Source organism: Pogoniulus pusillus, chromosome 7 (assembly GCF_015220805.1).
Source record: "Pogoniulus pusillus isolate bPogPus1 chromosome 7, bPogPus1.pri, whole genome shotgun sequence".
NCBI lineage: Eukaryota > Metazoa > Chordata > Aves > Piciformes > Lybiidae > Pogoniulus > Pogoniulus pusillus.
The window spans coordinates 23,795,795-23,818,705 of NC_087270.1; the positions used below are offsets into that span (position 1 = coordinate 23,795,795).

The 22,911-nt window shown below is 46.0% G+C and overlaps 1 long non-coding RNA gene across 1 annotated transcript in view; it reads right to left on the bottom strand.

The window, feature by feature from the left end:
* Window positions 1–756: 756 nt before the first annotated feature.
* LOC135177130 (uncharacterized) overlaps window positions 757–22,911 on the bottom strand; it is a 195,915-nt gene continuing 173,760 nt past the window's right edge. Inside the window, exon 3 of the long non-coding RNA XR_010302933.1 lies at window positions 757–874. This is a non-coding gene — a long non-coding RNA (uncharacterized LOC135177130). The remainder of the gene's footprint in view (window positions 875–22,911) is intronic.

Sequence of the window (22,911 nt, forward strand, 5' to 3'; positions counted from 1 at the left end):
ATTGCCTCTTCCCTTGTCTCAGCCACTAAGCTACAGAGAAGAAGATGCACTCCTCTGAACCCCAAGCTTCAACATCCAGCAGCCACCAAAGCAAGCTGTGCAAAACACTCCTGGTGCCCTGCGGAAGCTGATGAAAGTTGAAAAGAGAAAACTTTATTGAGGTCGGCGCAAGCCCAGAGACTTGCAAGCTGCATGTTGCCGTTAATCAAAGTGACTGTGCCAACATGATTAGAATACCCACAAAGCCAAGTCAGCCAAGCAGCTAACTGAGGGAGACCACAGAGCAGATAGCACATACCACTGGAGTTGTACATTGTCTCCAAAGATTATCACTGCAGTTGTTCAAACTCTTGTGACCAACAAGGGATTCCAGTGACTCATTGCTATTGTGTTCCTGCAGCTCAACATTATGTCCCATGCATCTTCTGTAGCTCCACGGCCCCACATGTGTGTGCCTAACAATGTGCCCTGCTTAAATAAAAGATCTCTGCTGCAAAAGAACTACCAAAAATATTCACACAATAGCAGAATGCCAACCAAGTGCTGGACTACATCAGAACAAACTCGTTGGGTGCCATTCCAGCACAACATCTGCCATGGCCCCGGGAAGTAGCTTTAAAAAAGTAATAATAAATTCAAAGAATTAAAATAAGAGATTTTCTTTTCTTTCTTTTTTTTTTTTTTTCCCTGAAAGATCACAGCTTTTAACATTCCAAGGAAACTTCAAGAACAAATTACCATATGACTCACCTCCCCGAGGTCTATCCCATGGTTTCATTATCAGTCAAGCAGAATCCATTGTTGCAAAAGCAGTTCAAAGCAGCCACTCCATCCGTGTGCCATGCTGAATATGCAGCAAGTCTCCGTGTAGATACTGAAATAAATTTAAGAGAAAATATAAAAAAGGAGGAAGGAAGGATAGCTTTTAAAAAGAAAACAAACTATTCCTTCCATGCTGGACTTAGAAAGACCAAGAAAAGCCTGTAGACACCAGTAAGGGGTAAGCAAGAAGATAATCATTTTTCAGATGCTCTTAAAACTTTCCCAAGGAAATTCTGGCCTGCAGCTGGGGCACACCAATCATCTGCTCTGGCAAAGGTCACAGAAGGAAAGCTCCCCTGCTAGTTCGGCGGTGGTGGGTTCTTAAACAATCTTGGAGCATGTGAATGCTTCTTCCCTGCGCGAGCCAGGCAGCAAAATAGGGCCCACATTCTGACAGTCCTTGTCCTACTGAAAGTTACTGCTTCAAAGCAGAGTCTCCTCTGCAGATCAGAGGAACCAGGTGTGCTGAAATGAAAACAAGAGGCTTAACTGACAACCTGCAATGGAATCGTGGAGGAGTCCCATCCGAGAGACACGATCTGGGCTCCTGCCACAACTAAAGAGGCAGATGTAACTTCTGACACTGATGAGTGCTGAGTGTAATATCAGATGAAGGTAAGAGATAAGAGGGAAACTCTCCACACATCAATCATGTCATTGTGCTCCTTAAGGCTCCAGGCTGAGCTAAAGGTTACAACAGAGAAATCATGACCTTAGGTTTTCCCTCGGCTAACTGGAGGGAGAGTGGGGGATGTATTTTCTAATTCAAGGCCTGATAGAAAAGTGCATGCACAAGTAGAGTGCTCTGCCATTATCTCTGCTGTAGGATAAGTGAGTAGCAGAGAAAAGGCAAGTTTCTGGAGGTAGTGGTCTGCCTCCCAGGAGAGATTTAAACTCGATATTAGGAAGAAGTTCTTCACAGTGAGGGTGGTGAGACACTGGCACAGGTTGCCCAGGAAGGTTGTGGATGCTCCCTCCCTGGAGGTGTTCAAGGCCAGGTTAAACGAGGCCTTGAGTGATCTGTTCTAGTGGGAGGTGTCTCTGCCTATGGAGGGGGGTTGGAACTGGATGAGCTTTGAGGTCCCTTCCAACCTAAACTATTCTATGATTCTATTCTATGATTCTATGGTGTAACATAGGAGCCTTTCCAAGACAGGGAGGACTGCAATGAAGATATGCACACTCTTCTGAAAGAGAGCTGCGGTTGTTCAGCCTGGAGAAGAGAAGGCTCCCAGGAGACTTTACTGTGGCCTTCCAGGTTCTGAAGTGGGCTACAAGAAAGCTGGGAAGGGACTTTTTAGACTGTCAGGTAATGATAGGACTGGAGGGAATGGAGCAAAACTAGAAATGGGTAGATTGGAGGTTAGGAAGGAGTTCTTCACTGTGAGGGCAGTGAGAGACTGGAACAGGTTTCCCAGGGAGGTGGTAGAAGCCTCATCCCTGGAAGTTTTTAAGGCCAGGCAGGATGGGGCTCTGAGCAACCTGATCTAGTGTGATGGCAGAGGGGTTGGAGCTAGACGATTCCTGGAGTCCTTTCCAGTCCTGACACTTCTGCAATTCTCTCCTCTGTTTTCTTTTCCCTTTTCTGACATGCTGCACTCAACTACCAAATAAGGTATGAGGAGCCTTATGGACAAGATGTCCAGTACACAGAGGCACCAAGCCATGGCAGAACACCATGGTACACGTGGCCCAAAAAAACCCCTTTCCCTGCTTGCATGCCAAGCACCAATAGGAGACAGTGGTTGATGACTTCCACACTTGTGGTCATGCCCATCTCTGGTGTGGTAACTACCTGTCATCGCTGCACTATCCAACAGTCTAAAATCTGCCACATATTTTGAAGTCCTGTTCTCCATGGCAGGTCTTGAAAAGAAACCTTACATCATCAAAAGGATGGACAGCCCCTTTGTGGTCCACCCAGTAGCACAGAGACAGAGCATCCTGCTCACTCTGCTCTACAAAAGCCACCAAAATACAAAAAGCTTCAAGTGAGCTTCTCAAACTTGAAAGCACCACTGGAATCACCAGGAGAGGTGCACTGTGCATACATATAGAGTAGGAGCCTTGCAACAGACAAAGCTTCCTACAGATATTCAAGATAGCCTTTCAGCTTTTATTCACTTAAGCAAAACATCGCTGGAGCAATGTTAATCCCCTTGTTTACAGTTACACCCAGGACAGAAAGGGAATTCACAGATCAGGATCAAACAGCTACAGGAAAGGGAGCTATTTAACATCACTAAGGATAGCACCCTACAATTACTGTATCCCACAGGTTGCATCTTTCAGCACAGGTTTTGCTTTAACAGCAACAAAAAAGGGAACTTCGTGCAGCTGTTTCTGTCTCAGCCCTCATATCTAGTTTCAGGTTAAAACCTGAACAACAACAGCAAGTACCAACCTACCAACCTTTGATTCAGGAGTTCAGATCACCAGAAAACTGTACAAAAGAGGCAATACAGCTAAAGCAACAGCGAAGAAACACCTCCAGAGAGTAAGCAAATGCATCTGCATGCTCAAATGTAACTATTTCTACCTCTGTACCTGCAAAGCCCAACCACTGAAAACTGGAGAGGAATTCTTCAGGAGCTCAATACAGATATAACTCTGGATGGTAAGAAGACCCTGAACATCCTGCAGTTGGTACACAGGGTCTTGTTAACATTATTAACATCGTGGAGAGGCTGGTGCTGGTCTCTACTCACAGGTAATTGGAGACAGAACAAGGGGGAATGGTCTCAAGCTGAGACTGGGGAGGTTTAGATTGGACATTAGGAAAAAGTTTTTCACAGAGAGAGTGGTCAGGCACTGGAATGAGCTGCCCAGGGAGGTGGTGGAGTCACTCACCCTGCATGTGTTTAAGGGTCGTTTGGATGTCATGCTTAGGGATATGGTTTAAGGTGAATCTTGTAGAGTAGGGTTATAGGTTGGACTTAGTGATCCTGAGGGGCTTTTCCAACCTGGATGTTTCTCTGATTCTGAAGTTTTTAACTTAGTTAAAACTCCCCCCCCCCCATGCTTGCAGTTAATCAACTGCTTTACTAGAAGTCACCACAAAGCCCATAAACTGTGAAAGTAACATGAACTTCTTCAACACCAATGGTCTCAGTACAACTGTAGGGTTCATGGTAATAGAAGAGCTCTCACTTCTTGATAATCTTTGTCAGGAACAGAAAAACAGAAGGAGGTCTGCTCCTGTGAAAACCAGTGAGTTTTGCCAGCAGCTTCACTCAAATAATCCCTGTTGCATTAAAATCCCAGCAGTGCAACTTCTCTGGGCCCTTGAGAAATCTTGCTAACTTTTAGCAGCTAAATGACCCAAGATCTACAACACAGAGCGATTGGCTTTTGAATGCAGGTTGCTTTGTTTTAAAGCATTACTGCTTTTTGATGTTTATCTGTTCAAGAGAGTTTACTGCAGCTAATTCACAGCAGGATTGCCCTGTGGCATCCTCAAAAATTATATTAATACATAAAAGATAAGAAAGGAAAACATAATAATTACATAATCTAATTTTTTTATGGCTACACAACAACAACAAAAAAACCCATCCAAAATACCCTCAATCCTAATGTTGTAATGTGTATGCATAGAAGTGTTCCTGACACATGCCAAAAGCATGAAGTCATCAGACACAGGTCGTTTTTATGGGTAAGCCAGGGGAAATTTAGGCTGGAGGTGAGGAGAAAGTTCTTCACTGAGAGAGTCATTGGACACTGGAATGGGCTGCCTGGGGAGGTGGTGGAGTTGCCGTCCCTGGGGCTGTTCAAGGCAAGGTTGGACGTGGTACTTGGTGCCATGGTCTAGCCTTGGGCACTGTGGTAAAGGGTTGGACTTGATGATCTGTGAGGTCTCTTCCAACCCTGACGATACTGTGATACTGTGAAACTGAAACAGCAAGAGGCTCACTACTGTATTAGTTAGGTTTCAAGTGTGTTTAGAAAACGAGCTTCAAGGATAGGGGCAGAAACATATGGATGGGAGGTTGCTATCTGCAAACAGAGGCAACGTGCACAGGCTGCGTTGTGATTGACTAGAAACAATCCTACAACTGCTGCAGTCTCTCTCCCACACTGCTTACCTTCAGTTCATTGCTGACTAAAAATGGCCCTTTCTGTTCTCTTCCCATGCTGCTCCTTGTGCCGTCTGATGGATGGCAGCTGCAACTGCTGTGTCCAGGCCCAGAAGGGCCATCCAGAATCATAGAATGGTTTAAGTTGGAAGGGACCTCAAAGATCATCTAGTGCCATCCCCCCACCATAGGCAGGGGCACCTCCCACTAGAACAGGTCGCTCAAGGCCTCATCCAACCTGGACTTCAACATCATGGAAATGTTTTGGTTGGAAAATCCAGGCTGGGTGAGTAATGGCTGAGAGCAGCCCTGAGGAAAAGGACCTGGGGGCCTGGGGTGATGAAAAGCTCAACATGAGGCAGCAGTGTGAGTGCAGCCCAGACAGCAACTGTGTGCTGAGCTGCAGCAAGAGCAGTGTGGCCATCAGGGCAAGGGAGGGGATCCTGCCCCTTGGCTCTGCTCTCCTGAGACCCCACCTGGAGTCCTGTGTGCAGTTCTGGAGCCCCCAGCACAAGAACATGGAATTGTTGGAGCAAGTCCAGAGGAGGCCACAAAGATGCTCAGAGGGCTGCAGCAGCTCTGCTGTGAGGACAGGCTATGAGAGTTGGGGGTCTTTAGCCTGGAGAAGGTCTTGAGGAGACCTTGGAGTGGCCTTCCAGTATCTGAAGGGGCCTACAGGAAGGCTGGGGAGGGACTACTGACAAGGTCTTGTAACGACAGGAAGAGGAGGAATGGGTTTAAACTGGCAAAGGGGAGATTTCAACTGGATGTTAGGAAGAAGTTCTTTGCAGTGAGGGTGGTGAGACACTGGCACAGGCTGCCCAGGGAGGTTGTGGATGCTCCCTCCCTGGAGGTGTTCAAGGCCAGGCTGGATGAGGCCTTGAGCAACCTGTTCTAGTGGGAGGTGTCCCTGCCTATGGCAGGAGGTTGGAACTGGATGAGCTTTGAGGTCACTTCCAGCCTAAGCTATTCTATGATTCTATGAAAAAGTCTCTGAGATCATTAAGTCCATCAACCTAAGGCCACCAAAGATATTAAACCATGTCCCACAGTGTCATGTCCACATCTTACTTGAACACCTCCAGGGATAGCAACTTCACCACCTCCCTGAGCAAACTATCCCAATGCCTGACTCAGCTTTCTGTAGTGAAATTTTTCCTAATCTCCAACCTAAACCTCCCCTGGAAAAACTTCAGGCCATTACCTCTCATTCTATCGTTTCATACTAGGGAGAAGAGACCAACCCCACCTAACTGCAACCTCCTTTCAGGGAGGTGTAGGGAGTAATGAGGTCTACCCTCAGCTTCCTCTTCTCCAGGCTAAACAACCCGAGTTCCCTCACTTGTTCCTCCCCAGACCTGTTCTTCAGATCCTTCACCAGCTTTGTTGCCCTTCTCTGGACCCACTCCAGGAGAAGATCAATTATGACCTAGTGATCTCCAAACAAAAGGTTGTAAATGGCAAAATTCAGTAGAGAGCTACTATAAAAATCCAATACTTCTCTGGGCAGTGCCTTCCAGAGTGGTGGCACCCAGAAGCAGTGGAAAGACCTGTGCTACACCACTTGGCGCTGCAAGTAGAAACAAAGTTTGTGGAATCACATTGTAAAGGAGGAAAGTCTCAACTGACAGAGCTTCCACTGAGTCATTCATGTTCTGTTTGACAGCTGACTCAAAATGAGCCAGCAGTGTGCCCAGATGGCCAAGAAGGCCTATGGCATCCTGGCCTGGATCAGGAATAGTGTGGCCCACAGGACCAGCGCAGTTCTTCTGCCCCTGTACTCAGCACTGGTCAGGCCACACCTTGAGTGCTGTGTCCAGTTCTGGGCCCCTCAGTTTAAGAAAGATGTTGAGATGCTGGAAGGCATCCAGAGAAGGGCACCAAGGCTGGTGAGGGGCCTGGAACACAGCCCTGTGAGGAGAGGCTGAGGGAGCTGGGGGTGTGCAGCCTGGAGAAGAGGAGGCTCAGGGCAGAGCTCATTGCTGTCTGCAACTACCTGAAAGGAGGCTGTAGCCAGGTGGGGTTGGCCTCTTCTCTCAGGCACCCAGTGAGAGAACAAGAGGACACAGCCTGAAGCTGCACCAGGGCAGGTTTAGGCTGGATTTTAGGAAGTTCTCCCCAGAAAGAGTGACTGGCATTGGAATGGGCTGCCTGGGGAGGTGGAGTCCCCCTCATGCCTGGAGGTGTTTAAAAGGAGACTGGATGAGGTGCCTTGGTTTGGTTAATTAGAAGGTGTTAGGTGATAGCTTGGACTGGATGATCTCAAAGGTCTTTTCCAAACTGGTTAATTCTGTGATTCTATGAGAAGAGCCCTTCTGAGATCCTTCCCAGGCAAATTAGCCTTCATAATTCATCCCTAATGCAGTCCACATCCAACTGGAAGATCTGCCTTCATGCTAATCCACAGGGCTGCTAAACCTAATGGTGGAAGGTTCTTCCCACCAAAAGGAAGAGGAGTTTTGAGATTATCTATCTCAGTGGCCAGACAAAAAGGATTCCAAGGGATAAACCAGAACAGACATCCAAGGCCCTGTTTGTGCTAGAACAAATGAAAACAGATTTACCAGATGTTCAAAGGTCATCTCTGAGCTCCTAAGTTTCACAGTCTGAGATCTGCACATTCAGACCAATGCAAAGCCTAGTACTAGGAAAACATAAACAAAATATAGAACCTTCTTCCCTGAAGAGCTGAAAATTCAGATAACAAAGTGCTTCAACAGAGATAGGTGATGTGTATTGATACCCCTGTATGTGCTGAACAGTAGGAACCAAGTTCCTTGAAAAGAGAGACAAAACAACCTTGAATTCAACATCCTGAGAATGCTGAGGCCCACCTGAGATTTTGATATTTTCTTACTTGAGAAACAGCCTAAAAAACAACACAAACTTTGAACTGATTATTCATTTTGAGAGAATCTCTGATGTTGATTTGATCTTCATGAGGGTAGGGAAGCTCTACAGAGGGACTTGGATAGACTGGATCCATGTCCAACGTTAATGAGATGAGCTTCAATGAGGCCAAATGCCATGTCCTGCACTTAGGCCACAACAACCCCAAGCAATGCTACAGGCCTGGGGCAGTGTGGCTGGAGAGCTGCCAGCAGAAAGAGACCTGGGGGTTGTAATGGACAAACTCAGTATGAGCCAGCAGTGTGCCCAGGTGGCAAAGAAAGGCAATGGCATCCTGGCTGGGATCAGAAATGCTGTGTCCAGCAGGAGCAGGGAGGGGATTGTCCCCTTAGACTCTGCTCTGGTGAAGCCACACCTGAAGTGTTGTGTTCAGTTTGGGGTGCCTCAATACAAGAGGGATGTGGAGGTGCTGGAGCCAGGGCAGAGGAGGGCAAGGAAGCTGGGAAGTGCCTGGAGAATAAATCTGATGAGGAGTGACTGAAGGAGCTGGGGATGGTTAGTGTGAAACAGAAGGGTCTGAGAGAAGGCCTCATGGCTGTCTACAGCTACCTGAAAGGAGGTAGTGGAGAGGCTGCTGGTCTCTTCTCACAGGTAATTAGTGACAGAACAAGAGAGAATGGCCTCAAGCTGCCACTGGAGAGGTTTAGACTGCACATTAGGAATTTTTTTTCCCAGCAAGAGTTTTCAGGCCTTAGAATGAGCTCCCCAGGGAGGTAGAGTCACCAACCCTGGAGGTGTTTAAAGTTCATTTGAATGTGGTGCTTGGGGATATGGTTTAGGGTGCACCTTACAGAATAGGGATACAGATTGGACTTGATGATCCTGAGGGTCTTTTCCAATTGGGACGTATCTATGATTATATTCTTAGCATATCCTTCTGCACCAGTACTGAAGACTTCCAATACAGCAAACCTTCCAGCTAAACAAAAAAAGCCAACACTGAGAGATACCTTTCAAAAGAGGGAGGTACAGCATGAGGACTCTTTAAAGAAAGAATTCTCATTCCAAATATTGCAGTCTGCCTCCTTCTGCCATTAATATCCAGTCTATTTCCACACCAAGCTGAACTGAACCAGGGTCCAAGGTGTAAATCCTCCTTGTTTTCATAGCTGTCAACCACAAAATGAGATGCTCCACTTTGCTAACAATGCTAAAAATACTGCTTTTTGACAAAAATTATCCCATAAATATCTAATTTACTCCCTTTTCCAAAATAATGCACACTGGGGCTCAAAACAAAACAGCCTAAATTCTGCCTAAAACTCAGTAGTGTTTCCTACTGGATAGACACCTCTGCAGACCTAGAGCCAGCAAAGGCAGGTGGTAGGCTACAACTCTAACTGATTATTCACAGAACCATAGAAACACTTGGGTTGGAAAAGATTTTTAAGATCATTTTAAGCTTAACAAGCTGACAAATCACAGAATCAAAGGATGGTAGCGATTGAAAGGAATCCCTGGAGATCACTGAGTCCAATCCTCATGGCAAGGCAGGTTCACGTAAAAAAGTCACCCAGGAACACATCCAGGTAGGTTCTGAATGTCTCAGGAGATGGAGACTTCATCACCTCTCTGGGCAGCCTGTCCCAGTGCTCTGTAACCTTTAAGTTAGAGAATTTCCTCCTCATGTTTAGATGGAACTTGCTCTGCAGATGGGATGTGCAAAGAGGAAATTCCATTTTCATTCTGGCCTTTGCAGCTGAGATACAGAGGCTTTCAGTTCTTCTCTGTCACCATTGTACTACCACCACATACACATATAAAATTCACTAGCTAGGGCTACTTCTGCACAGCAGTGCTGCTGACCAGAAATTCCAGTGGAAAATGAGAAGTGGGGAATTTACAATTTACATATATTTAGTTCTCCCACTGAAAAACAACCCAGACTTAGAAGAAGAAACAAATAAAACTGCAGATCTACAGCTGATGTTGTCTCCTTACACAAAGTAGGCAATAAAACTCCCAGCTCTGGATTTGCTGTTTCTATGCAGTTTCTATTTCATTACATCGAGTCAAAGGACGGTTTGAGTTGGAAGGGATTTCAAAGATTACCCAGTTCCAGCCTTCCCACCATGGACAGGGACAGCTCCCATGAGCTCAGGTTGTTCAAGGCCTCATCCAAGTAGCCCTTGAACACCTCCAGGGAGGGCACAGCCACAACCTCCCTGGGCAACCTGTGACAGTGTCTCACCACCCTCACTATAGAGAAGTTCTTCCTAAACTCCATTCTAAAATGGCTCTTCTAAAGCTTAAATCCATTCCCTCTCATCCTATTACAACAAACCCTTGAAAATAGTTCCTCCCCAGCTCTCCTATAGTTTCTTCAGGTACTCTGAAGTCTCCCTGGAGCCTTCTTTTCTGCAGGCTGAACAGCCCCAACTCTGCCAGCCATAGGGAAGGTTCTCCAGCCCTCCAAATATCCTCATGGCCACCTCTGGACCTTCTCCAACAGTTTCATGTCGTTCACAAGTTGGAAGCTCCAGAACTGTAGATGGGAGTCTCACAAGAGCAGATTGGAGGGGGAGAATCACCTCCCTTGTCCTGCTGGTCATTAAGGTACTCCTCACAACACATGAGAGAGGGAGAGAAGAGAGAGGAAAGAAAAGTTTTAATAAATAACAGAGAGGAAAATCCTGATGACGTTAATCTCAACCACAGCAAAACAATAGTTTGAAATCATGCCAGGTCTCTCTCCACAGTCTCAGGCTGAAGCCCAGCATCTAGCTCCTTAAAGTAAATAAAATATAATGGTGAAGGAAAATAATAGGAAAGATTGCATGAATAATAGAGAGAGTCTGAGCACAAGTCCAACCAAATGATGTCAACTATTATTTCATTTTTACTTTGCTATCCCCAAGAAAACACCAGAGAGAGCAGGGGGAGGGGGAGCTGGGGAAGCACATAGAGAAGAAAGAGGCTAGGATATCCCAGAGGGGTTTTGATAACATAATCACTAAAAAAATATATATATTTCTGAAAAGCCTTTCAACCTTATTAATTCCCTTCCAAAGACAGCACAAGGAAGAGTCAAGAAGAAGAAAAGAAGAAGAAAAAAAAAGATTACTGGAATTGCAGAAACATTTACCCTGAAAGGCTCTGGGCCACTATGTCCCAAATGTGCCTTCCATCAAGGATGGAATTTGGCTCACTCTGGACATTTGTTTATCTAATTATTGTGTCTTGATTAAATCTATTCTTGACAAAATAAAGAAGACTGACATTAGTAGGTTATGTCATTCGTAACTAAAATTAATGGTAATCAACCAGGGATTTGATTTTCATAGAATCATAGAATTGTCAGTGCTGGAAAGGACCTCAAGGATCATCCAGTTCCAACCCACTGCCACGGGCAGGGACATCTCACACTAGATCAGGTTGCTCAGAGCCACATCCAACAAGGCTTCAAATGAGCACTTGTACTCAGTTCAAGAAGGCTGCAGAGCTGCTGAGAAGAAACTCAGAGAGCAGCAAAACTGATCAGCCTAGATGACACAACCTACGGAGAAAGGTTAAAATAATGAGATTTGCTTAGTGTAAAATAGAAAAGACAGAAGGGAAAACAAACCAACCAACCACACTCATAACAGGAGACCTCACAGCAGCCTTCCACCACCCAAAGGTGGAAAGAAAGCTGGGGAGGGACTTAAGGGCTTGTAGTGATAGGACAAAGGGTAATGGAATGAAGCTGAGAGAAGGAAGATTTAGACTGGAGATTAGGAAATAATTCTTTACAGTGAAGGTGGTGAGACATTGGAACAGGTTGCTCAAGAAGGTTGTGAATGCCTTCTCCATTGGGGTGTTCAAGGCCAGGTCATCATAGAGTCACAAAACTGCCAGGGCTGGAAGGGACCACAAGGATCATCCAGTTTCAACCTCCTTACCATAGGCAGGGACACCTCACACTAGATCAGGTTGCTCAGAGCCACATCCAGCTCGGCCTTAAACACCTCCATGGATGAAGCTTCCACCACCTCCCTGGGCATCCTGTTCCATTCTCTCATCACTCTCACGCTGAAGAACTTCTTCCTAACATCTAGTCTGAATTTATGCACTTCTGGTTTTGCTCCATTCCCCCCAGTCCTATCACTACCTGACACCCTAAGAAGTCCCTTCCCAGATTTTCTGTAGGCCCCCTTCAGATACTGGAAGGCCACAATAAGGTCTCCTCAGAGCCTTTGGATGATAAAAAAAAGACAAAGCCAGCTACACTTTTTCTTCTTTTTTTAGCAGAAAGCTAATCAGAACCACTGTGAGAAGTCTTTCTATGCACACATGCACTGAGCTCTTTTCCAGACACCTGGGACAATTCATAAGACACCTCTTCTTTATACCAAATCTCAGGAAAACATTCTGGCTTCTGATCAAAACCACTAGAACTGAGCTTTGGTATGGAGACACTCAAAGATTCAGGATTTGGTCTGTCCCAAAGAGAGAAAATTGCTCTCCAAGAGCTTGGAATGACAAAGTTATGCCAGACACTGGCAGGAAGCACTCATTTAGATAAATAAATAACTCCTGTATTCATCAGCATTTGACTAAAAGGCTTTGGAGTTTTCGAATTCAGGTTGCTTAGGTTACACAAATGAAGTTATTACACTCATTTGACAATCAGGCATCACTCTTAACCCAAAAGACATGAAAAAGCATGATCTTCTTACCCAGTCCAGCCTCTCCTCAAAGGGTTTGTGTTTCAGCCTTTCACCAGTTATTCTGTCCCTGTACTCAGCACTGGTCAGGCCACACCTTGAGTACTGTGTCCAGTTCTGGGCTCCTCAACTCAAGAGAGATGTTGAGGTGCTGGAACGTGTCCAGAGAAGGGCCACAAAGCTGGTGAGGGGCCTGGAACACAAACCCTATGAGGAGAGGCTGAGGGAGCTGGGGGTGTGCAGCCTGGAGAAGAGGAGGCTCAGGGGTGACCTCATTGCTGTCTACAACTACCTGAAGGGACGTTGTAGCCAGGTAGGGGTGGCCTCTTCTCCCAGGCAGCCACCAATAGAACAAGGGGACACAGTCTCAAGTTGTGCCAGGGCAAGTACAGGCTGGATGTTAGGAGGAAGTTCTTCACAGAGAGAATGATTGGCATTGGAATGGGCTGCCTAGGGAGGTGGTGGAGGCACCGTCCCTGGAGGTGTTCAAGAAAAGCCTGGATGGGGCACTTAGTGCCATGGTCTGGTTGACTGGCTAGGGCTGGGTGATAGGTTGGACTGGATGATCTTGGAGGTCTCTTCCAACCTGGTTGATTCTGTGGTTCTATGATTCTTGAGATCCCTTCCAACCTGATAGTCTATCAGTCTATAATGATTGCTGCCAAATTTTCATCTCCAGACATGTAAAGGTGACTGGAAAAACCCAAAATGTTACCCCGTGTGTCTTTAGTCCTAAAGAACTGAGACAAACCTGGGTCACCTTTATTATCATCCTGAGAATTAATGACTAACCAAGTATTTCGTGCTGACCTGAGGATGATTTTTGCAGAGATGGACAGTGGCAGGTGGAGGAAACCTGTCCATGACTATGCATTTAAATGCAAATTTAATTGGGTTTTTTTTTGGCTGCCTTTGCTGTCATTTTGGGGCTTGATGTGACTGACCTTTTGTACCATCCATCTTCCATAGAATATACAAATGGAAATTAGCTTTGAATGTCTAACTCAGACAATCAAAGTCTGATCTTTGGTAGTGGATAGTGCAAGTTGTCAAATATTGAGTCACAGAATGACTTTGTTTGGAAGGGATCTCAGAGATCATCTACTCTAACCGCCTTGCCATAGGCAAACTAGATTTGGTTGCCCAAGGCCTCATCCAATGTGGCCTTCAACATCCCCAGGGAGGAGGCATCCACAAGCACGCTGGGGAACCTGTTCCGGTGTCTTAACACTTCCTCGGCTCCAATGTAGCCCTGCTCTCCCTCAGCTTCAAACCATTCTCCATTGTCCTGTCTCTAGACACTCTCAGGAAAAGTCCTCTGCAGCCTTCCTGTAGGATCCCTTCAGGTATTGGAGGGCAGCTGTAAGATCCCCCCAGAATCTTCTCTTCTCCAGGCTGACCAATCTCAACTTCCTCAGCCTATCCTCATAGCAGAGCTGCTCCAGCCCTTGGATCATCTTTGTGGCTTCCTCTGCAGTCACTCCAGCAGCTCTGTCTCCTCCTTCTTGCTGGAGACAGCAGAACTGAGACAGTTTTGCAGGTGGGGGTCTCAGCAGAGCAGAGTCAAGGGGAAGGAAAATGTTATATTTTAAGTCCAAAAAGACCAAAAATCAAATCCTGTCTGTTTCCACCTGAAAACAGAACTGCAGTGTTCCCAAATTACACTTCTTAATGAGGAGAACTGATTGTCCAGCCAGGCAGCAGGCTAAAAAAACCCCAGAACAACACAAAAAACCTAAGAGAGATCAAATATGAATTGCAAATCATGACTGCACAAACCCAAGTATTTATGAACCATCTTCAAACAATGAATGATTAATCGAAGAACTTTGTGAGTAACTTCCTACAACAAATAAATCAGAGAATTCTGCAATCTGCACAAACAATGTATCCAATTAATTATTCATTGTGAATCAACTATTCACTCAGATCTGGATCTTCCACTGTAGGTTTCTCTTTGGGTTAATCGTGATGGAGATTGCACCCTGCCTCATTTTATTGCCATGGGCTAAATCAAAATGTATCGTCAGTTAACTGTAGTTTGATTAGAAGTAGTTGAGCACAGGACAGGAGATTGAGGTCATTTAAAACATCATCCAAGCCAATTTTGTTTCCTCACAAAGCGAAACTTGGAGTACTTTGGAAGCAAACTGATATGGGAGAGGGATTTTGGATGCCTACGATTAGTGGAGTGCTTCAGAAAAAAGCTAACTCTAACTGCCTACATTTGCAACACTTAACTCGTGGACACAAATGCAAAACAGATTGGGGAACAAAATGAGCTTTTTATTCTCCTTAAAAGCTGGCCTAAGCAAGAGGTGTTTTAATTGTTTTGTTCAGCATCCCCTACAAGGCTCATCCTCTTCTCCAAGGCTTTCTGTGGGAACTTGGCAACTTAGAGCTCATTTGTTCTTGTTTTGCCTCAGTCTGTAATAAAGATAACTTCACTGGTCTGGAGAATAAACACTGGTCAGGGTTTAGGATGGACAGCAAGTAGTAAGTATGAAAGCCAGGGTAAGGGATTCTGACTTCCAAGAACAAGCAGCAGGTTTGTAAAGCAATACCACAAATGGCAGCTTTTAACTGCCCTCCTTGATCATGGAATCATAGAACTGTTTCAACCAGAAAAGGCTTCCAAGATCATCAACTCAACACCACCATGGCCATTAAACCACGGCCCCAGGTGCCATGTCCACACGTTTCTTCACCACCTCCCTGGGTAGCCTGTTTCAATGCCTGACCGCTCTTTCACTAAAGATTATCTTTGCTAATCTTCAACCTAAACCTCCCCTGGCACAATTTCAGTCCATTTCCTCTGATCCCATCTCTTGTTACTGGGGAGAGAAGCCAAAGCTGCACCTCATTCCAACCTCCTGTCAGCAAGTTGTAGAGAGCAATGAGGTATCCCTGCAGCCTCCTCTTCTCCACACTAAACAATCCCAGTTCCCTCAACTGTTTCTCACAAGATCTGTTTTCTAAACCCTTCACCAGCCCTGTGGCCCTTCTCTAGACACACCTCAATGTCCTTGTAGTGAGAGTCCCAGAACTGAACACAACATCAAGAGAGCCCTCACCACTGCTGAGCACAGGGGCATGATCACTTCCCTACTCCTCTGATTTTGCACCTAATGTTCATGATTACTACAGCAGTTCAGAAACACCACTTTAAGTCACAGTGAACCCTCAAATCTGCTGGATAGCAACGTAGTAGAATAATCCCAAGAAAGAAGGACAGGGTTAACTGCATGATCCATTATTTGGGACATACAACAAGCACGCAGTGGAGCAAGAATATCTGCAAGGCTGCTGACTATGGGGCATGGGGATCCCTGAACACACCCCAAACCCACACCAGGCAGCACAGCAACCCACAGAACTTGGCTCTGCAGCTTCCAGACCACAAGCAGGGAAAGAATCTATGTCTATGCTCACAACATAATTGGCATTGCCAATAATCAAGATGACTGTCAGCTTGCTTTTATTTATTTATTTCTTTAATAGCAAACTGGTGTATTTAGTGGGGCTGTTTTTCAACACAGCCATTTCTCACTCGGCAAGAAAATGTTTTACAAACATCAAAAAAACCCTCCCCATGAGCTGGCAATGAGCTCTTGCAGCCCAGCAGGCAGCCGTGTGCTGGCTGCATCCAAAGCAGGGAGAGCACCAGCACAGGGAGGGGATTCTGCTCCTCTGCTCTGCTCAGAACTCACCTGCAGCACTGCCCCCTGCACAAGAAGGACATGGAGCTGCTGGAGCAGGTCCAGAGGAGGCCATAAAGATGATCACAGGGATGGAGAACCTCCTCTGTGGGGACAGGCTGGGAGAGTTGTGGCTATTCAGCCTAGAGAAGAGAAGGCTACAGGAAAACCTTAGAGCAGCCTTCCAGTACCTGAAGGGGACTGCAGGAGAGCTGGAGAGGAACTTAGGATGGTTTAGTTTGAAAGGGACTTCAAAGATCATCTTAGTCCCAACCCCCCTCCACAGGCAGGAACACCTCCCACTAGAACAGGTCACTCAAGGCCTCATCCAGCCTGGCCTTGAACACCTCCAGGGAAGGAGCATCCACAGCCTCCCTGGGCAACCTGTGTCAGTGTCTCACCACCCTCACTGGAAAGAACTTCTTCCTAATACCCAGTTTAAATCTCCCCTCTACTAGCTTAAATCCATTCCTCCTCGCCCTGTCATTACAAGACTTTGTCAATAGTCCCTCCCCTTTTTCACAAGGGCTTGCAGTGATAGGATGAGAGGGAATGGACTGAAGGTTGAGGAGGGTAGATTTGGACTGGAGATTAAGATTAAATTCTTGACAGTGAGAGTAGTGAGACACTGGCACAGTTTGCCCACAGAGGTTGTGGATGTCCCCTCCCTGGAGCTGTTCAAAGCCAGGCTGGATGAGGCCTTGAGCAGTCTGGGCCAGTGGGAGGTGCCCCTGCCCATGGGATGGGTGTTGAAACTGGATGATTTTGAAGGTCCCTTCCAACCCAACCCATTCTATGACTCTATGATCAACAGAGTATCAAAGCTCTGCAAGAATTCTTCCCTAAAGGAATCACAGAACATCAGGGGTTAGAAGGAACCTTGAAAGCTCATCCTGTCCAACCCACCTGTGCCAGATCACACAGGAACACATCCAGGCAGGTCTAGAATATCTCCACAGAAGAAGATTCCACAAGCCCCTCGAGCAGCCTCTTCGAATGTTCTGTCATCCTCACAGTGAAGGGTTTTTTCCCTCAAGTTCCTATGCCTCAGCTTGCACCCATTGCCCCTTGTCCTGTCACTGGACATCACCCAGCAGAGCCTGGCTCCAGCCTCCGGGCACTCACCCTTTACATCTTTATAAACATGAATGAGGTCACCTCTCAGTCTCCTCTTCTCCAAGCCAAAGAGCCACAGCTCCCTCAGTCTCTCCTCATAAGGAAGATTCTTCCTTTTCCTAACCTCTTAAAGAATGCCTTCTCATGAGCACCATCCCAGAAACTCAGTGCTATTGTGAATGCCACAAAAAGCCAATCCCATACAGCAGACAAGGGGATGGCTGTTCAAATTAAACTGATGTAGGAGAAGGCTGTGATATTCGGATGTTCTGAACAGGAGGGGGCAGCTCTTGCAGCAACCCAGTAAAACAGCAGCAGCACCTGCTGAATCACTGTGCTCTCCACTAGTTCATTTTAACAGACTACCTACTGGAGGAGAAGATTTTCTTGAAATGCCAATCCAGTGGCTACACATTCACATCTGGGGACGTGGGGACAGCAATGTGCCCTTGTGGCTAAAAAGGCCAATGGCATCCTGGGGGGCATTAAGAGGAGTGTGGACAGCAGACGCAGGCAGGTTCTCCTCCTCCTCTGCTCTGCCATGGTGAGATCTCATCTGGAATACTGCATCCAGTTCTGGGCTCCCCAGTTCAGGAGGGACAGGGATCTACTGGAAGGAGTCCAAGGGAGGGCTAAGAACATGATGAAGGGGCTGGAGCACTGCCCTGTGAGGAGAGGCTGAGTGACCTGGGGCTGGTTAGTCTGGAGAAGACTTAGAGAGAATCTAATTAAGGTTTATAGATATCTGAGAGCTGGGGGTCAAAAGAAAGGGGACAAAATATTCTCCATTGTGCCCTGTGATAGGACAAGGGGTAACAGTTGGCAATTACAGCACAGGAAGTTCCACCTCAGTATGAGGCTGTTGAGCCTTGACTATAAGGGTCACAAAGTCCTGGCACAGGCTGCTCACAGAGGTTGTGGAGTCTCCTTCTCTGGAATCTATCCAGCCCTGTCTAGACTGGACTAGATTACGGTCCTGCTCTAACAGTGGGGTTGGACTGGAAGGTCTCCAGAGGTCCCTACCAACCCCTAATATCCTGTGATCTTACCCTAAGCTGGTAAAAGTGTACATTTTTTCCCACCTATAGTGAAGGTCATGCAATAAAAATGAAAAGGATGCTTTCAAAACTAAAGTAATATAGAGTGAGTATAATTCAGTGAGTATTTTTGCCCGACAGCACTTCCCCATTCCTCTTCCATATTTCTGCTTTCATCCTTCCCCCCCCCCCCTTCTTCATTCTTTCATGCTTTTTTAGCCTACTCTTTTGCCCTTTGTTTTTGCCATTATTGCATCTTCTATGCTTCCCTCTCCACATTCCCCTTAATCTCCAACACCAAGAGTAAACTCAATACCACTTACATGACAATCACACCTTCCAGTACACAGCATTTGCCTCAAAGGCATTTGTCCATCTTTAGTTGCTCTGGGAGAGAGCAATCTGCATCTACCCTGCCCAGAGCAGCCAGAGGAAAGGCTGCAGTCAGGAGGAATTTTCTCCCCCCAGGTATATAATACAAAATTCCTAAAACAAAAGTTAAGCACTTTAAGGAGTCAGGCATTGGAATGGGCTGCCCAGGGAGGTGGTGGAGTCACTGTCCCTGGAGGTGCTCAAGAAATGTGTGGATCTGGCCCTTTGAGACATGATTCAATGGCCACGGTGGTTGAAGGTTGGATATTAGAAGAAACTTCTCAACTGAAAGGGTTCTCCAACACTGGAACACGCTCCCCAAGAAGGCAGTTGAATTTCCACTCCTACAGATGTTTGAAAGAGGCTGAGAGACAGAGTTTAGCACCAGATTTGGTGGAGTTAGAGACTGGTTGGACTCAATGATCTCAAAAGTCTCTTCCAAGCAAGACAATTCTATGACCATATAAAAGCCAGCACCGTTACAATGCAAAACAACCACAACCTCTTGCTAAATGGGGGCAAGATTCACTACCCAGGCTAAAGGTTATCTTGCTAACAATCAGTTTTCAGTCACAACACATGAACACGACAGTCAAGGCCATAAACTAAGCCTGTGTGAGGGGTAGCAAGCATGGAATTTCTGGCACTGGTGACACCAACAAAAGCAGCACTCACCAGTCTCGACATATCTTGTTTAAAAGCCAGGAGAGACAGCAACAAAACTTTTCATTCATTTCTTCCTGGAAGCAACAAAACGAATAAATCCCATCAGCATCTCCTTTACTGTCTAGGCACACAAAAAGAAGGATGCAGTTTATTTAAACAGGAATATTGTGCTATTCCAGCAGGTTTATTTGCTTGCAGGATTAAAGAAAGCACAATTAAAAATAACCTGACCTTTTTTTGGCTCGTTTTCTGTCTCCAAAACCCCATCCACATCAGTCAGACTTGGAAATGACATTAATTCACAATTTCTAGTGCCAGTGCCACACTGCATTGAATGCAGCTCAGAGTGTGGCTGTGGTGCTGAATACAAGCTCAGGTCTAGCTCAGTGTGGGATGACTTTATCTTGGGCCAGGTATTAAGGAACACTAAAAATCAGCAGATACACTAAAAACCCAGCAGCTTCAGTGACCTGCCATCAGGTCTAGTTTTGCTGTACTATAGTAAAGCTGAAGCAGGGCTCAAAGCAGTTCTAATGCAGCCTTGAACTCCTGCCCCTCACTGCAAGTCCCAGGGCTTTGTTCAGAGAGAGACTCTCAGTGGATGAGAAACAAAGCCAGACTGGTGGTCAGCTCTATCACCTGGCAGTCGTTTTGCATTCAACAGACACATCAAATAACCTCCTTTGGAGAGCATGGCTAGGTTGCACTGACACCCACAGCATGGAGGTTGCTCTAACATGTGGCATCTTCTCTGTCCTCGGTTTGCCTGGGGTTTCCTACCACAAAACACTTCAAGCCTGCCTTAACTCCCCCAAAAGCACATCTCTCTATCCCACTTCTAATTGGGAAACACCCTCAAGTTGTCTCAACAACCATCGAGCACCACTCTTTTGTTTTCCTCTTCCCTCCTCCCGCTCAGTAAAGCTGGCTTTTGGCATATTAAAGCTTAATTTGTTTAAGAACAAACAGTTGGGGGCCTGCATCTCACAGACGAGAGTGACAGATCACACGAGGAGACCAAAGACTTCAGGGGCTGAAGACTTGGCAGGTTTGTGTCTCAGCGGAGATGCAGAGCTCATTGTCGTGTTTCCAAAAGGCATTACGCAGGGCTCCAAGGTGGAGCTGTTTACCAATATCGTGATCTCTCCCCAGATGCAGTTGCTACTGCAGCTAATTAAGAGAACAATTAAGACCAAGGCAATCAGTCAAGTACACAGACCCGAGTCATTTTCTGCACTCTCCGATGCTGCGCTGGCTCCCAGAGGGCTAAACCTTATTCACTCATTCAGAAAATGACAGGAAGAAGCTATTAAATATCTGAAAACCATAAAAATGCAATCACACTGCTCCTGAGCTGAGCCACTCACCAGAGACCAATGCCAGGCAACTTAAGAAACTTGCTGGCCCCCAGAATTCACATACTTACAAATAAGAAAATTAATCAAAAGCAGTTCAGATCAAAATTTAATTAAAAAGAAAAGGATTGCAGAAGACTTCCTGAGATTCCTCTGTTTTATGTTTATGACGGATCAATATTGTGTGTTACCAGCTCGGCGTATGACAAATTCCACTGGGCATCTTTAAAGAGGAAGTAACAGATTAAATATTGAGCTAAACAATTTAATCTCTGCTTTAAAAGGGTTTCAGATATTTGTAAAGGTAAATCCTATTAGCGTATAAACGTCTCCGGGTGCTAGCGCTGTAGCCTTGTCACGGAGGAATTTGTAAACACCAGGAGACAGGCCCTCATTAAATATAAATTTCCTTCTTTTGTAGAGCTATTGATGAAAAAAAAAAAGAGAGCATTTGGTTTCCCAGCACAGGGGGGAGAAAAAAGCAAAGGTCTTAGGAGAGGAGATTTAACTTCATCCATAGGTACAAGGAAATATGCATCAGCCTTGGGGAAGAGGCAATGCCAGCTGGCTCCCTAAATCCATTTAAGCAAAACTCAGAGATCCTTCATACAGGCTCACAGGATGTCAGGGGTTGGAAGAGACCCAAAGAGATCATCAAGTCCAAGCCCCCTGACAGAGCAGGACCATACAATATAGCTCAGGGCACAGAGAAACGCACTCAGACAGGTCTTGACAGTCTCCAGAGAAGGAGAGTCCACAACCTCTCCGGGGAGCCTGTCCCAGTGCTCTGGGACCCTTACAGTAAAGAAATTCTCCCATGTGTTGAGCTGGAACCTCCTGCTTCCATCCATTGTTCCTTGTCCTATCCCAGGGAGCAAGTGAGCAGAGCCTGTCCCCTGCCTCCTGACCCCCAGCCCTCAGATATTTATAGGTTTTTATTAAATCTCCTCTTAGTCTTCTCCAGATTAAGCAGTCCCAGGTCCTCTCCTCATCAAGCAGTGCTCCGGTCCCCTAATAACCCTCATAGCCCTTTGCTGGACCTTCTCCAGCAGATCCCAGTCCCTTTTCAACTGGGGAGCCCAAAACTGAACACGGTACTCAAGATGAGGTCTCAGCAGGGCAGAGTAAAGGGGGAGGAGAACCTCCCTTGATCTGCTGGACACACTCCTCCTAATACACCCCAGGACCCCATTGGCCTTCTTGGCCATGAAGGTACATTGGTGTTCCATGCACCAGCACTCTCAGTTCCCTCTCCACAGGTACCCCCAAGTACCAAACCCATCCCTAACAAATAAATAGTGGTCAGGCACTGGAACAGGCTGCCCAGGGAGGAGGTGGAGTCACTTTCTCCAGAGGTGTTCGAGTAATCTGTGGACTTTGGTGCTTTGGGACATGATTTAATGGACATGGTGGTGTTAGATTGAAGGCTGGACTTGATCTTAAAGATTTCTTCCAATCAAAACAATGATATGATTCTATGAAATAAATGTCAACCAGCAAGAGAGTAGCAGGAACCTACTGAAAGAGCTCGTGCCTGAATGTTGCCACCTGGGATCACTTCATCACACCACTGGTTGAGCACCAGGACAAACCAGCCTCCTGCATCCATCCACCCAGAGCCCTACAAACAGTTTTTCTCTTTCAGGGCAAGGAGCTTTTTTCATTTTATATTTGGAAAATAGCTTTATTTTTTCCAATTTTATGTTTAGAGGGATGAAAATAATGAGTAGCTTCACACAGTCACTTCTATCTTCACCCTCACCCCACCTCCAAACCCTAAACCATTAATCAGTTCTATTCAATTTCTACCTAAGGCAGATAAAGAAAGAAAGGAGAGAGGGACCTGATATCTATTATGGTAGGCTGGGAGACCCAAGAAGCAGAAATACAAACCAGATACAAACAAATCTACTGTCTATAATATCACCATGACAAATAAGAAGACTGGGACAGGCTCCCCAGGGAGGTGGCTGTATCCTAACCCCTGGAGGTGTTTCAAAGAGGCAGAGGTGCGGTGCTGAGAGATGTGGTTTAACATTAGACTTGGCAGATGTTAGAGAATGGTTGGACTCAAGGATGTTAGGGGTCTTTTCCAACCAAAACAATTCTATGATTAATAAAACAGGACAATCCTCTGAGCAGATGAGAGCAAAATGGCAGTAAAATAGTACTTACTTCTCAGTGAAAACTAAACAAGCTCCAAGGGTTAAATT